Here is a 17,090-nt window from a genome sequence, read left to right on the forward strand (position 1 = left end):
CCAGGTCCATCAGTCCAAATTATCTGTGATTTTTAAACCCAGAGAATTTTTTTATTCGTTATTTCCATGTATAGACCACATACTATCCCAAGATCTCTAAGTGATTTACAACAGATAAACAATAAAGAAATGCATATAAACACAAGAAGAATAGATAACACTGAGCGTCATGGACCAATGGTAAGAGAAGGCAGCTTCCTCAGTTTCCAGAGGCAAAACTCAGTGGTAGGGCATCTGCTTTGCATACAGAAGGTCCCTGGTTCAATCCCCGATGAAGACAGCACTTCCAACAGGGATGGGAAAAACCTCTGCCTGAAACCTTGCAGAGCCGCAGCCTGCCAGTAGAGGCACTACTGAGCTAGATAGGCCAATAGTCTGACCTAGTATAAGACAGCTTCCTCTGTGTTCAGGAACTCTGCATAACGGGGGGGTCCCAGAAAACACAGGGCTCTCTCTGCAAATAGGTCTCCACATTGCAGGGGCACGTCCACAGCAGTAGAGCTTGCTTGCCTGCACAGTATCTTTAACAGGCACATTCCCCCTTGATATGCAGAACACGTTAATTTGGGACTTGGATCTCCGCTGCTGGGAGTGGGAAGCGATCAGGATAGGAGCCATGGCTTGTGTGAGAGGGTGCATACGAGCTTCACTCCTGGGCCAGATAGCAGCTTCGGGGGGTCAGGGATGGTATTGGCCAGAACCACAGTATGGAAGGAAAGGGTTAAACCCCCCTCTCTGCAGCCCATGGACTGCCAGCCCCCTAGTGGCTGCTGTTGATACAGTCGTGCAACTGCAAGCAACATGTTTAATTATATGCATCGTTCAGCCCTAAGCTTCTGCTTGCAGATGATGATGTTCCACTGGAAAGCCATTGCAGTGTAGAAGTTATAGTGTTAAAACTATGACCTGGTAGACCAGGGTTCAAATCCCCACTTGAGCAAGAAGGGCACTGGATGGCCTTGGGCCAATTACCATCTCTCATCCTAACCTACCTTGTGACGTTGTAATGAGAGGTGGAATTTCACTTATACCACCTGAAACTCCTTGGAGGAAAATGCAAACTATAAATGGAATTAATAAACAAAACAACTTACATTCATGTTATCCTAGTGTATTTATAGAGACACAGAATGCTTTAAAGTCAGGTGGGATTGCATAGTAACTTGCAGGGTTTTGTTTTCTTTTTAAAGAAAAGCAAATCCCTGCTACATATCATGCCGGAATTAGAAGACAGCCACTGTCTATCTTTAGTAGACCATAAATGTATTCAAAAAGAGGGGGAAATGTTTTTGGCACAGAGGAGTACGAATATTTCAAAACAAAATGTGTTGTTTTTAAGATGTTTTTATATTCCAAGTAATTTGTCTCTCACACTTTGAGGCTAGGAATAGGAGCTGTTCTACGGTTGAGGGTAATTGAGTTTGCAATTACCACTTCCTCCCCCCCCCATCCCACCCCAAAAATATATCATAAAGATTTGGCAGAAAAAAATGCCTATATGAGACAAATATTGGGACATTCTCCTATGTCAAAGCTCTCATTGCCCCAAATAAAGCATAAGCTATTTGGTGTTGCTAATGGTTGTGTGGGTTCTAGACTTCAAATACGTGGCTCTAGAACCAAGACGCATACTCACAGATAGGCATTCTTCAGAAATTAATTAACTATGCAAAAAATTCTGGTGTGACCTGACCTGATCAGCACCTCCTGGACTAATGTATAGACTAGAGCATGATTAACTTTTCAGATTTCTTGTTTCTCTGAATTCTTCAATATACTTCTCGGCTTTTTTTTTTTTTTTAAAGGGTGAAATGAACTGATCTGTCCATCCCCAGGATAGGGATCTGAAGACACATGATGTGGTAATTTTGCTAAAGCTAGGCAAGTCTCAGTCTGGGCAGTGTCTTGTAAGGTGACCACCAGAGAACCCATAAGAACATAAGAAGAGTCTGCTTGATGGTCAAACTTGGCCCTCCAGCTGTTTTGAGACTATACTTCCCACCATCCCTGACCACTGGTCCTGTTACCTAGGGATGATGGGAGTTGTAGTCCCAAAACAGCTGGAGGGCCAAGTTTCGCCATGCCTGTAGGCAGCTTGGGAAGTCAGTGATATTGCTGCTCACTTCCTCAAGCAGTAGACGATTTTTATGGCAGGCCGCCATTTGCACAGCTGGATTCCTCGTGAGAAACACCAGAGACTCATAGTGTCTCTGTCATAGTGCAATGTTAGTCTGTGGAAGAGGAAATCTTGTGCTGGGATGAGAAACTGCCCCTTCTAAAGTTCTCTCTTCAGTGAAGCTACGAAAGGGACAGAATCAGTTTCCCAAGGGATGGAGGAGAAACATGATTCAGTTCACACATCAAGGCCCCCTTACCTAATTCACACTTTCTGAAACAATACTCAAACCGAAAGACAGCCATTCTTTGAAATTTGAACTGCAGTTATCCAATCAAGTCATGTGTACAAAAATGCACATGCAAGGGTAAAGCGTGCCTTAAAAGGCCTATACAGTGGTACCTCGGGTTACATACGCTTCAGGTTACATACGCTTCAGGTTACAGACTCCGCTAACCCAGAAATAGTGCCTCAGGTTAAGAACTTTGCTTCAGGATGAGAACAGAAATCATGCTCCGGTGGCGCGGCAGCAGCAGGAGGCTCCATTAGCTAAAGTGGTGCTTCAGGTTAAGAACAGTTTCAGGTTAAGAACAGACCTCTGGAACGAATTAAGTACTTAACCCGAGGTACCTGAGGTACACGCGCACACGCGCGCTCTCTCTCTCTCTATACACACACATATACACACACAAAACTACATTATATTAAGAAGCTTGGCTTCACATTTAAATGAATTTATTATGAGAAATTTGCAATAAAATGCTGTTGCAAACAGATGGGGAAATGTGGAGAACTGAACTTCTGGAAAATGAGAGAACTGAACTTCTGGAAGTGGAGAAACTGAGAGGATCTGAAATTGGTCTATTGGTCCACTCAAAGTTCACTAAAAAGCAACCAGGGTGATTCCTTTCACCCCCACCCACTCAAACAGGTGGGATGTGTCTAGTAGCCACAAGCCAGCATGGCTCATCTTCAAGGCATTAATCCCCATCAGAGAAGCACCTTTGGCTGCTAAGTCAAAGAAAATCCAAGTGCAAAGCGGCTCTCTTCATTCTAAGGCAGTAAAAACATTATGCAACCTCTACCCACCCCAATTCACCTCCTCCACCATTTCCACATTCAAACCTTACTTGTATTAATGATATCTAAGCTTTTCAAGAGACTGAGTTCATTGTTCATGTGCATCCTCCATATGTTTACTTCTGACCCAAGTGGTTGTTTTTCTCTTTCGATTCTGAATTCAACTCTAGAGAGAAAATCCTGGCCCCACATTAAGATTGTGCTAAGTGACTGAATTTAGTGACTTCTTGTTTGCCAGAATGCAAAGGAAACAAGGTTAGTCTTTCAGAAGAGGGAATACTGCAAGCATGGACTGATGTACAGGGGCGAGAAGCTGCCTGTTATGTATTGAAGTTCTCACCCTGGCCACCAGGAGTATCGTGTATACAGTTTTCACTCAGGTCCACATCAGTTACTTTAGGCGGGAAACACTGGGTTGTTGTTGCTACAATGTTTGGCAGCCATCTGCCTATAAAAGCAGGCCGGCTGAGCTGTTTGCTGTTCAGTTCTGTTCTGGCCTGTGAATAAACAAGAGCTGTTTGAAGAATCGCTGTGTCGTCTGATATGTTCACCCACAACTTAACACTGCCCCTCCTAAAATTCTCTCTTCTGGGCAGCTATTAAAGGCACAGAAGCCCTTGTATTCCTTTCTATCTGACCAGGTTACTGGCAACTGTAAGGATCCCAAGAAAAAGACAAGGTAACACCTGAGCTTGAGATCTTCCAGAGTCAGTGCCAGGCTAGAGCAGGGGCAGCTAACCTTCGCTCCTCTGGATTTGTTGCACTACGACTCCCAGCCAGCATGGCCCTGGCCAACAGTCATGTTGTAGTCTAGCAACATCTGGAGAGTCACAGGCCTGCTATCCCTGGCCTATAGAGAAGAACTGGGCACGGCCTGGGTATAAGGCAGCTCCTATCATAACTGATGAAGCAGAAGATCTTATTGCAAATCCAGCACAGGCCAAAGGAGAGAAATAATCACTTCTGTATTGACAGATGGTGCAAATTTGACTTCCCACACGACAGGGAGGAGGAGTCGGCATCTTTGATGCATTCCAAAAACGTGCACAACATATCTGCAGTTGATTTGTGTGGCTTAGCCTTTGTTCTGACACACATGCACAGCAGGTGAATACAGTGAGTCTCCAGGCAAGTGACATGAGGATGGGCTGGGAAACCTGTGGACTGCAGCTCCCACCATCCCTTACCACTGGCCTTGAGGGCTGGGGCTGATAGGCAACATCTGGAGGTCCACTAGTCTCTCCATCCGCTGACACATGCTCAAGATAAAACAGGTCCAGTCCTGCAAGCTGCCTTGATTGTCAGCAAACACTGCATAAACTGCTTGGCTCCAAGCTCCTCAGTGTCAGCTACACCCAAAACTATGTACATGAAGATGCTCCAACTACACCCACAAAGGCAATGACATCCTCGGGATAGTTCCCCAGGACCTAGAAACCTGAAAATTGGAGTGCAAATAGTCCAAACATCCTCCCTTGCCCCAGTTATCAGGGTTTTGTTAACAATTCTCATCCAAAATGGTGGACTCAAAGTATCCTCCCTGCACCCCGCCAAAAAAGATTAAGCTATGTAGTGCTGTGTTTGAAGACTACTAATACATTTTGATTGGTGCAGAAGGCAATGGCCCAGTTGTTGATTGGTTCTAGCCACTGGAAACGTATCTCACAAGTCCTGGAATAGCTCTACTTACTTCAGGACCAGCCTCAGACATTTTGTTGCCCGAGGCAGACAAGATGGCTGCCTTCTCTCACTGTGTTCCATATGCAGAAGTTGACTGGACTGGCTGTGAAATCTTACTTCAATACTGTCAATGGGACAGTGTCCTTCACCACACTCAAGGGTATCCAGCTATTTTTTGGGGTGCAGAACAGGTGATGTGGCACTGTTGAATGATTATGTTGACTGGCTGGAGCTGATAGAAGTCGTTATCTATAATATCTGGAGGGCAGCAAGCTGGGAAAGGCTAACGTATGACTACCCTGCCCACCCAATCCTGAAAGCAGCAATTGCATCTCCATTCTTGGTGACACCTTGAAAAATGAGTTGTGTTGAATTTTTGGCTCCTGGCACATTGGCTTTGGAGGACCCCCTTAGCTGCTGGGGGTAAACAAAGGCACAACTATTGAGGGGCAGAGGGGGAATGTGATGTGTGAAGAGTGAGGCTGTCTCAGAATTCCCTGCAAAGTTGCAAGGGGTTCTGGATTGCACTGCCACTTGGCACGGGGCCTGGGCTAATTGCATGCAGCCGTCATGCTGCACAGAATGAAAGCCACAATGTCGTCATGGAGTGACGATAGCAACAACAAGCACTCCATACCTTAAACTCACCATGGAAATGACCAAATCCACAGTCAGACTCTCTTGTTACTGAGAATCCATTCCTGAGCAATGCAGGGACAGATGGAAGAAAATGATGAGTAAAGCTTCTAAATACAGAATGATAGGCATCTACTGAGCATTCGAACATTGCAAAGGACCCAGGTGTGAGCATGAATAAGGCAACAGAACAGTGAAGACTTAACTGGTGATGACAGCATCACTATGCAAACTTTCCTTGGACAGTTGCTGGGGCTCCTTAGCCCTGGCAGGACCTATCTGCCTTTGACCCCCTTACTCCATTTTAACTTCCCATGGTGCCCTGGAACAATGCTCCTTCAAGGGCATTGTGGGAAATAAAAATGGAGGCCCCCATTGGGAGGAGCACCCCTGCCACCATCAGATAAGCTTTCCAGGGGAGCTGGGTGTGTGGGTGTGACTGGCATAAAAGTTGACACTCCAGAGGGCACTACGTTGAGGGCTCTGCTCCCCCAAGCCCACAGTCAACCCTGGTGTTGCATGGCAATATTGGGCCAAGCACGTTTTGTCATCATAAGGACTAGCTCCAGGTTTCTCAGACCCTGCAAACAAATTTAAAAAGATCCCTGTAGTGAGCTTCCTCAACTCATTTTTCTTCCACTGAGCATCATTTCCCTGTGTTCCAGCCCTAATCTCCAGTTGAGATTTCATAGTCAGTTGAACAATGGTCTATGTGTACGATCTGAAACAGGCAAATGCTCCATCAGGACCAAACTGCACCGACCCACACACTGCCTGCTACTCAGCACACTGGGACCAAGAAACTAACAAGCTCTTGGCTTTGTGCTGTTGAGCTCCTCAGAAGCAAAATGACGGGCAGAGGGAGGAGTTCTTAAGTGCTTTTTGAAGGCTCTCTGCCATGTTCCAGGGGCCAACCCCCACGCCTGCCCCAAAGTCTCTTCAAATCCTCTTCCTGTCACACACTCATTCTCTGACTTGCAATTTCCCTCCTCGGCATGGCAGCCACTTGTCTGCAATTATCTCTGGAGCCCTGGAAACGAGGGACAGAAAAGCGCTCTCTTCCCCCACCCCTTTCCAGCCATGCTGTGAAAACTGGGCCACTATAGGGAACTTGGAGGGCAGCTTGGACTATGTTGCTGGGACATGGAATTCATGCCAAGGGCAGCTGGTGTGGTATGGAGAGGGTGAGCTGCAGCCTAGCAACAACCTCCCTGCCATCACCATAACAGAGGAACACCGTGTCTGAGCTTTCTGCTCAGCCAAGGCTATAATCACTGTTGCTTTATTGTGCCGGAACTCAATCCGTTCAGCTTTCATCTGTCCCGGGGCTTGGTCGGAGTAATTGGACGCAGCAGGGGAAACAGTGCCTGCTGCACTCTGGCAGCCATTAGGTGAGCACATCCTGGAAGCCTGGGGCCATTAGCGAGACAGACTGTGTAGGGGAGAAACAAGGACCCGAGCGACCCACTACATGAACTGCTGGTCAAAAAATGGAAATCCTCCATAGGGCCTGCTTCTCTGTGGGCACAGAGGCATCTCTGTGAGAGAGGTAGCAAAGGCGGGGAACCTGAGGCACTCCAAATGTTGTACGACTCTCCAATTCCAATCAGCCCCAGCCAGATTATTGGGAAAGGGCTGTAGCTCCATGGCAGAGCATCTGTGTTGAATGCAAAAGGTCCCAGGTTCAAACCTTGGTTTCTCCAGGTAAGGCTGGAAGAGACCCCTGCCTGAAATCACTGTCAGTCAGCTGAGACAACACTAAGCTAGATAGTCTGACTCAGTATTAATGCAGCTTCCAATGTTCCATGTATAATTTTGGGGAAGGGCACCATATGGCTTGCATGCAGAAGTTCTGCTCTCTTGCAGATGCCATATTTCTCAGGAGGTCCGTCCTGCACAATATAGGAATTGGGCCTTTAGTGTTGGGGCACCTGCTACTGCATTGAAATGGCCTCCCCTTGAATATTAGACAGCCGTAGCCTCTGTTGTCTCTCCAGCACCTACTGAAGACATTCCTCTTTCAGCAAACCTTCTCAGTAGAGATCTACACCAGCATCATATTGAAATTGTTTCTGAGATAAGATGTAGCTTGCTGTTTGCCACCCAAAGCTCCTTTGAGAGGAAGGGCAAGATAAATTTGATAAATAAAGCAATAAATAAATTAGAGCCTTGGGTGGTGCAACAGGATACTCTGGAAGGTGGTGAGCTCTCCTTGGCTGAAGATATTTAAGCTGAGCCTGGGCAACCACCTGTCAGGGATGCTGCATTCACACCCTGTATTGCAGATCCTGCACTGAGCAGAGGGATGATTTGATTCAATTTGATACTTCTCTTCCACTTTTCCAACAACAAATGTTGAGCTCAAAGCAGCTCACAATAATCACAGAAGCATTACAAAACAACAAACATTACAATCACTATATTATCCAACAGAATAACATATAAATAAACCAAACAACAACAAAATAATCAAAGTGATTGATACAATTCAATGAAATCATAGTAATTCAAAATATCAGAAAATATCAAAAACCATTCATTAAAATGATTGATACAATTCAGTGGACTAGATGAGCTCAAAGCTCCCTGCCATCATCAGAATTCTCTTACCTACAATTAGACTTCACAATAAAGGGACCATGCAAAGGGTTCAATCTGCTAGTCCTTCCCATTAGACCCTGAAAAACAGAAGCTACTTGACTCCCTACCAATCTATTCTTTCCCTTGGAATGCAAGGGAATCAAACCAATGCCCCCCTTGCTGTCTCTCTTCTGCCTGGGGGGTTTCTAGTAGATCTCCTCCCTTCAATACAATGATCACACACACACACTGCCAGCATGTTGTTTATGTTACTGGGGTTTGTGTGCCAAGAGTCTGACATTTGACACTGATTATTTTATTAGGTCGCCTTTGGTTTTATTTCATCACCGCATAATGCCATGGGCACCTTTGCAAGCTTGACTAATAAAAGGACTATTGTTCTTAATCATTATTTATGTCTCTTTCAGGTCCAAGTACAGCCTGGGCACTTAAATAAATAATGGCTGGAAATTTCCCACTTCTCTGCACTTTGGGAAGAGACTAAGAGATAGGGGTGGGAGAGAAATTTGATGCCATTAAAGGCTAACCAACCAAATTTGCACTTTACAGGTGGATTGCACTGCAGCTGTCCTTCAAAATCCACACTTCTCCATGTTTTGCAATGCAGTTCTCTAGCCAACTAATGTGTACAAAAATGCATATACTGGGGTAAAGCCTGCATAAAAATGAACATATTGGCAAGAAAAAGCATATAAAAATAATTTTGATTTTCAAAAATTGCTTGCAAGAATGTGTGCATTAGGCAAAATTGCATTGGAAAAAATGTCAGTAGAAGACAAAATTTGCTACCGAATGTTCATGAGAACTTTTTAAAAAATGATAATAATTGCAAACTGATGTAGCAATTAGAGAAATGAACTTATGATTGGAAAAATGAAAAAGTGAGAAAGACTGAAATGGATAGAACCATCCACCCTTTACTTAGAGATGCATGCAGAAGACCTAGGGGAGTTTTTTAATATTTGGCTGCTTTTCAAAATTCATACCATGAATTAGACCCAGCAAAAGGGATGGAAGGCTACTTGCCTGCCAGGCATGGGGACAACCAGGGTGCGAGACTGAATTTTAACTCAAATGGGGGAGTAAATCTCCCACAGATGATATTTCCCTGGGCAAGCCAAACAAATGTACGATTTTAAAAGAATCTAGAGTCTGCAGTAGGAGGGAAGGTGTCATCTTTTGATTAAAGTAGAATGAACTTAATTTTCTGAACAATTATCTTATTCTTCAGTTCACTTAACACAAGTAAAAAAGAACCCTAATAGGATAATAAGTAGGCAGGCTGGGCCCATCCTTTAAAATCGCTAGGTAGGTCAGGTCTGTCTAGGCTCACATTGAATTCAGCACCTGTCTTCTACTGACCACCCCAGCATTTGTGAAGGTATCACATGTGCTGCCAGGAGCTTTATCCCCAAAATATGCACCTGGCAGATTAGCTTCCGTGAGAATCATTTGCTGCAAAGTGCAAATATCTGCAGAGATGCAATGGGGATCGTAAGGACCATGGCTTAGAGGGCCAGTTTTTCCCCTCTCTAGTTGTTGTTATTAGTTTCCACACAACTGCCCAGTGGTTATTTGTTTCCATTTATAAGCAGGGTTTCATTCTGTAGGCTGCCCCCAATTCATCTATTGAGCTCTGTCCCATTAATGTCCCAATCTATATGCTGATGATAGCTGATGCCCCTGATCTCCCTGAATGCTGGCAGAGACTTTGTTTGAAAGGCCTTTTTTTAAAGCCTAAAGCAAATGCCCAGAGGAGCCTTCTCATCCAGAGATCTAGTCAAAAGCAAGAAATCATCTCAGCAGAGAGAGACTCCAAAGAAGCTATGATATTCCCAAGTAGTGTCCACCCTGCAATTGTGCCCTGTGGATGTGGAAGCAGGAGCATGAGATGGCACCTCGAAGACTGGAGTTCATTTTGTTTTGCTGAAAGCAAGCTGCTAGCCCTTAAGACTATGGATAACATAAGCTTTTTAAAAAATTGTGAGCAACTCCTGCTGGACCAGGATGGGCAAAATATTCGTGCATTGCAGGGGGTTGGACTAGATGACAACTATGGTCCCTGCCAATGCTATGATTCTATTATTTCCATTCTGAAGACCTCTTTCACCACTTCATATACACATGTGGAGCCCAACAGAAGGATATAGGTCAGGTGGTGCAGACAGGGAGCTGGGATTTGTGGCACTACTAGAGAAGATGAACCTGCCTCAGATCTGTCCTGCCTGCCTGTCTGGCTTAGTAGATTAGAGACAAAAGCGCCAGCAGCCATAGAGGGGAAGGTGGTTGGATACATCCTTGCAGTATGCACCAAAGCAGCACTGTCTCTTAACCCTGACTTGATTTGGGGCACCCTTCCCCAAAAGGTTGGCCACCAATGCTCCAAAGACCCCATGCTGAACCATCTTCTGGGAACTTCTGTCCACAGGGCTAAACTAGATGCCACGCTTACTGTGCAGCTGCATACCTTGTCTCATGACATCACAAAAGCCTGATCATTCCACCCAGTAGATCCTGACTTAGGTAACACATGTGGCCCACAACTCCTTGCTTGGAAAATGCACCACCCAAGAGAGATCTCATGGGTTATCAGCTCCAGCTTCCTAGGTGCTCACAGATGCTGTCGTAGAGGGTTTCCTGCATCAACAGGGGGTTGGAATAGATGGCCTCTGATGTGCCTTCTGATTCTTTTGCTTAATTGAATCAAGTTGGCTGTCTTCTCCTGCACTCCATGTTAGGACTAAGTGCAGACTGCCTGACTTCAACATCAAGCTGGCTTTTCTCTCCCCACCAACCCAAACCCTGGCTTTGTTTAACATGCAGCCTGGTGAAGCATTCTGAAACATTCAGAAGTTTGCTTGCTCTTTTGTAACTGTTTGCTTGATCCAAATAAAAAAAGCATTTCCTGACTGTGTTTTGGAACTTGTCCCCCTGTTAGCACCTGCCCATAGAGATGGAGCACACAACTTGCATTTCATAGTCCTAAACAAGATGAGCAAACCCTCCATCAGATCCGCTTTGTTTTTCCTCCAGCTAAACCCTTATCCTTGAATTCAGACAGATGAGTCATTCCAAGGAGCTTTGGAAACCTTAGTCAGCACTAGTTGCGGGTAGCGCATTTGTAAATTAATCACCTCCAATTACCACATCTAATGAGGAACTAGGGTGGAAGAACATGCCAAGCTTCCGCCTCCTCCCCCCTTGCCTCTCACCTGATTGACAGTTCCCAGTCCAACCACCCACTCCACCCTTCTCACAAGCCTAGGCTTGTTCCTCATGCACAAAATGTTTGCTTTGTCATCATCGCTGCGGCTGTGACTCAGGTCTCTTTACCATGTTTGAAAAATGCTGACTCAGCCTGCTCACCCTCACTCTTCTCCCTTGGGTACATCAGACCTCTTCTGTCATGTGCATAAAGACCCTGAGGGGTGGGAAGACGGGTAAGGTGATCCACTGGCAACCAACAAGCCCATTTGCATCAATGCAGGGAATAATAGATTTCTGACTCAGCACGTTTCATAATCGGCAGCTGAGCTACTCCTCAGCAATGAGTAAGAGGGCCTCTTTCTCTTTTCTTTTCTGCCATGTGCCCTTGGAGGAGCAGCATGAGACTGCTCCACAAGAGACCTGTTGATGTACAGTCACACCAGCATCATTCCGAGGGGATGGGGGAAACATGACGGGACTGATACGCTGAGAGAAAGCTAAACTGGAGAAAGGGATTAGAACATGACTCAGCTCTCCCTGCAGCAACATGCGTCAGACCGAGGTGCACACAAGTTTTTTGGGGGAAGTGAAAAGTTGTCACCAGCTCAAGGAGCAGTAGCAAGAGCAGAGCCTGTGAGCAAGGAGCTTCTCTGGGGAGTCATTGGGCATTGCATATCCTGCTCCAGCTGGTGCCTTACTGGTCTGCTCCTCCTGAAGTTTCTGTTTTGATCTATCCTTAGCAGATACCCACAAAGTACAGCAGCACCATGGACAGCTCCACATGTGAAAGAGGCCTAAAGCAATGGTTCCCATACTTTTTCCAAGTCACCACCCACTTGTCTGATAAACTCATTCCCAGTGCTCCCCTTCCCTACCCAATCAAAAACATTATACAGAATAGTGGTTTGCACAGCCTACTAAGGAAGATAATAATGCAATAAAATTCAAAGAGTAACAATTAGTTGCACATTTATTCAAAATCCCATTTAAATTATTTCGTTTAATTAATTCAACAAAACTGATGAACTTGATCCAGTGATACCAGCTTTCCAAAGCCTGAAAATCATTTACACCACCACTTATGCCCCCTTGGGTAATTTCACTGCCCACTTTTGGAACCACTGCCTTAGGAACCCCTGTATCCAATCCACCCCTCGTAGGTTCTATGCCAGGACTGCCCGGCCCAATCCACTGCATGGCCCTGATCTGGCAAGCTCAAATCAGGCTGCCCTGCCTTGGGCCAACCTGAGGACAACACACTCCAAACCAGATCTGGTCCCATATTAATTTGGTGGTGGGTGTAATGTATAATTAGGGTTTAAATCAGCGGTTCTCAACCTGTGGGTCCCCAGATGTTGTTGGACTACAATTCCCATCATCCCTGAGCTCTGGCCTTGCTAGCTAGGGGTGATGGGAGTTGTAGTTCAACAACATCTGGGGACCCACAGGTTGAGAAAGGCTGGTTTAAATGCAATTAAGCATACCACTGCAAGGGGTTGAGGAAAGAGACATTGCACATCCTCTGACATTTCTCCAGTGAAAATAGGGACACCCCAAGGAAAAGTGGGATCAAATAAAAAACCGGGGCAGCTTCTGTAAACCTGGGACTGTCCCTGGAAAGTACGGACACTTGGAGGGTCTGGACATTGTGTCTCCTTCTTTCTCCACACTCTGGACCAATTCTGTGGGGTGTTCCTAAGCAGACAGGGATAAAGCGCATGCATAAACACACACTTCTCTTTTCCAAGAGGTCTTGGTAAAAGTTGGGAGCAGTAGAATTACCCTGAACCTTGAAAAGCACATAGAGCTGAAAGAGGAAGTGGCAAAGAGTGCCACACTTCCAACTTCCTCCTCCAGCTCTATGGACATTCCAAGGATTAAAAGAGTAACTGCACCCACCACCTCATGACCAAGGAGGTGCTGGGAGGGGGCACCAGACAAAAGTCTCAGGGGTACCATTGTGTCCTCAGGCATCACACTGGCAACCCCTGCAGTAACGCATCAGCCATGATTGCTGGACCTTGCATAATGAGAAGCGGAGATTGGAGGCAGTGATGCTTCTAAATACCAATATCAGGAAACCACAGGTGGTGAGAGCGCTCAGGTCCTGTGTGTAGGTTTCCCACAGGTATCTGGTTGGCTAGGATGCTGGACAAGGCAAGTCACTGGCCTGATCTCATGTTCAAATGTTCAGTTGCCTAAATGGCACACAAAGCCATATCTGAGTAGCAAAGATATCTCTACTAGCTTCACCAAAGGCAGGAGAAAATGTGGCACCTGACTGCAACTTTCATTGTATCTGACTCTTGGGAGCTGACTGGAGCTGATAGAACCTTCCTATGCCTGTGGGTTACCATATTTCAACACACCCTGAAAGTTGTTGAGCTTTTTTTCAAGTAAGACCAAAAGTTGTTGAGCTGATGCTTTACAAAAATGCTAAATTTTCCAATTGATTTACCTAAGATCCAGGACAAAGCCCCGCCTTTCATAAATTCCCCACAGAGGCCAATTCTGCCTTTCAGATCCTGGAAATGTCTGGGGAAATTGGGACAGCTCAAGGGGTCTCAAGGTGAAGACTCTCCAGCTTGGCCCAGGAACCAATAATCTGAAATCAGAGCCTAGTTTGATTTTATGCCTCTGAATGCCAGTTGCTGAGAATTGTAGGTGGGCAGAGTGCTGCTGCGCTCACATTCAGGCTTTCTGCACACATCATGTGAGAATGGGCTGCTGGACAGGATTGGCCATTGGCCTGACCCAGCAAGCTCTACTTATAATCATGTATATACACCTGGCTCTGTGCAAAAGGAAGAGTGTCTCTATTAATAGGCTGACACGTTCAACATGCTATGTGTCGCTCTATCAATCCGAGGGGCATCCATAGCACCTGTGCGCCGGAGAACGAACATGCACTTGTGTACATACCAGTTTGTCCAATGTGTGATAACAGAGGGTGGAAAGCTGGCTAGGGTCAACTTTCTGCAAGTGTCGATTTGCCAGGGAGACGTCCAGCTCGTGGAAATGCTTCTGCCGACTGGGTGCCATGGAAACGGCATTCCTGCAAAAATATGCAATAGCACTTCCTTTAAAAAGTAACTAATTGAGGCACGAAGGGTTGACACCCGTCGGAATTTATTTCCCATGAGCTGCCGACAAGGACAGCAAAGGCTGCTGGGTAATTAGGGCAGGCATTGGTGCTGAGTGGACAATAGCAAGCTGTATGGGGTGTTTTTTTCTGGAAGTGGGGAGAGAATGATAACTGTGTGCATAGATGGATCATGGAAGGACATAGAATCACCATGTTTATTCACATTCACCTGTTAGCAACTCTGCTTCTTCCTTTCCTGTCTCCCCTTCTCTCCCTCTTTCTTACCAACCCCACAGTGGTGAAATTTAGAGCAGGGAGCTTTCATAGAATCAAAGAATTGTAGGGTTGGAAAGGACACCAAGGGTCATCTAGTACAACCCCCTGCAGTGTAGAGATCTTTCTTTTTGGCTAGACATATCCTGCCACAAGTGTTGTATTCACTGATAATACCATTTAGCTCAGGGGTGTGGAACCTCGGGTTCAGGAGCCAAATGTGGCCCTCCAGCAGTCCCTGTCTCTGGCCCTCATTGGGTCCAGGCCACACCCTACTTTGTCCACCAAGGGCTTTTGCTTGACGGCAATCTGTTCATCATACCTTGACTGTGCCTCTTGCCAATCTGGATGGAAGGTAGAGAGGGGTCTGTGAGCTTGTGCAGAAACTAGATTATTCCACAAAGATAAACTTTGCATTCATTGCCCCGCCCTCTTTTGCACCTGGCCCTGCCCACCATTGGCATGTGGCCCTGGAAGGTTGTCCCAAAAGGAACTTGACCCTCAGTCTGAATACGGTTCCCCCATTCCTGATCTAGATATAAATTAGAGCTGTGAGAATGATGGCACAATCCTATACACATCTGCTTAAATGTAAGCCCCGCTGAGTTCAATGGGACTCACTTCCAGGTAAAATGCGTCAAAGATTTCAGACATAGTCAACCAATTGATGAACAACATTTCTGATTAGCCGAAATGGTCTCCTGATTTACTGGGCAGCAGATCTCAACACTTTTAAAGTTATCTTTAATACAAGTACTTTACAAAAGCTACAAATGGCAAGTACTATCTTTAAAGAGATGTTACTCTCTTCTAAGACCTGAGTATTCATAAAAAACAAATGATGTATGTCCCCCACCCATGTCTCAGAACTATTGCTCTGTCCTTAAATTGCCTTAGGACACAATGGCTGGGGCTGGGAGTTGAATTCCAACAGCATCAGGTTAGCCAACTGACCTAAAGTAATGTGTGATGCTAGCCCTACACACAGGGGCATGTGCAAACCCAATCCCAAGTAGAAGTGCATAGGATTACAGCCTGAGCCTTGAATAAAGGTAAAGGTAAAGGGACCCCTGACCATTAGGTCCAGTCATGACTGACTCTGGGGTTGCGGCGCTCATCTCGCTTTATTGGCCGAAGGCATACAGCTTCTGGGTCATGTGGCCAGTACGACTAAGCCACTTCTGGGGAACCAGAGCAATGCACGGAAACACCATTTACCTTCCCGCCAGAGCGGTACCTATTTATCTACTTGGACTTTGATGTGTTTTTGAACTGCTAGGTGGGCAGGAGCAGGGACCGAGCAACAGGAGCTCACCCCATCACAGGGATTCGAACTGCCGACCTTCTGATTGGCAAGTCCTAGGCTCTGTGGTTTAACCCACAGCATCACCCATGTCCCTGAGCCTTGAATGAAAGTGTGTAATCTTCTGCATAACCACTAACAGCTCATACCTAGAGAAAATGAGCCATGTTTCAGGCCGGCTTCCCAGGTGGACAGATTAGTCTGTGACTTAACTTAAATGTGTGGTTGCCAACTTTTCTGTAAGCCCTGCTAAGGGGATTTGAACTGCAGCTGGACACAAAAATTAAGCAGGTGGGTCCCCCCTAATCATTTTTTCTCCTCACTGGGAGTAGTTCCACCTTGCTAGATTTTAGCATATTGAGCTGCTATTAATAGCACAGGAGCCGAGACAGTTAAAAAAAGAAAAGAGTTGACAACCCAACCTCTGTGAGTTAGTTTGGTCACATTCTGAATTTTTAGGGGCCTCTGACAAGGGCTGGCCCAATATTATTTTGGCACATGAGGCAAAAGAAATACATAATCCACAGTGGCACAAAACTTTCAGAACAGAATTAACCGTTGACAATTTGCCACCTGTTAATTGCCTCGCTCTGCCTAATGCAGGGCTGGGAAAGGGTTCTGGCAAGGCTGTTCTCAGTGCTCCACTGCTGCGCTGAACCAGCCTAGAAGCCAGCCCAGCCCTGGGAATGGACAGAGGGGAGACCCCGAGGCTCCCACAAACCCCTCCTCTTCTGGTGCACCTTATAAGATCTGGTTCCACCACGCTTCTACCAGGGAGTCCGCAGTGGAAGATGAAGTCTGGCAGCGAGGCATCCTGATGCAAAGCCCTTCCTTGCACCTTTTGCTCGCTTGGCATCAGAAAATGCTGCAGATGCCTCCTTTAGTCAACAATAGGGGGGGGACATTTGTCTCGTGCTCTCTCGCCCACTCAGCAGATGGCAGCCTCTCACTTGGGGGAGCTACGTGTGTGTGTGTGTGTGTGTGTGTGTGTGTGTGTGTGTGAGAGAGAGAGAGAGAGAGAGAGAGAGAGAGAGAGTCATACAAGCACACACAAACACAAACACACTTTCTGATGTTATTTTTATTCATCGCTCCCCCAATGCACTCAT

Source organism: Podarcis vaucheri, assembly GCF_965113315.1.
Source record: "Podarcis vaucheri genome assembly, chromosome: 15".
Classification (NCBI taxonomy): Eukaryota; Metazoa; Chordata; class Lepidosauria; order Squamata; family Lacertidae; genus Podarcis; species Podarcis vaucheri.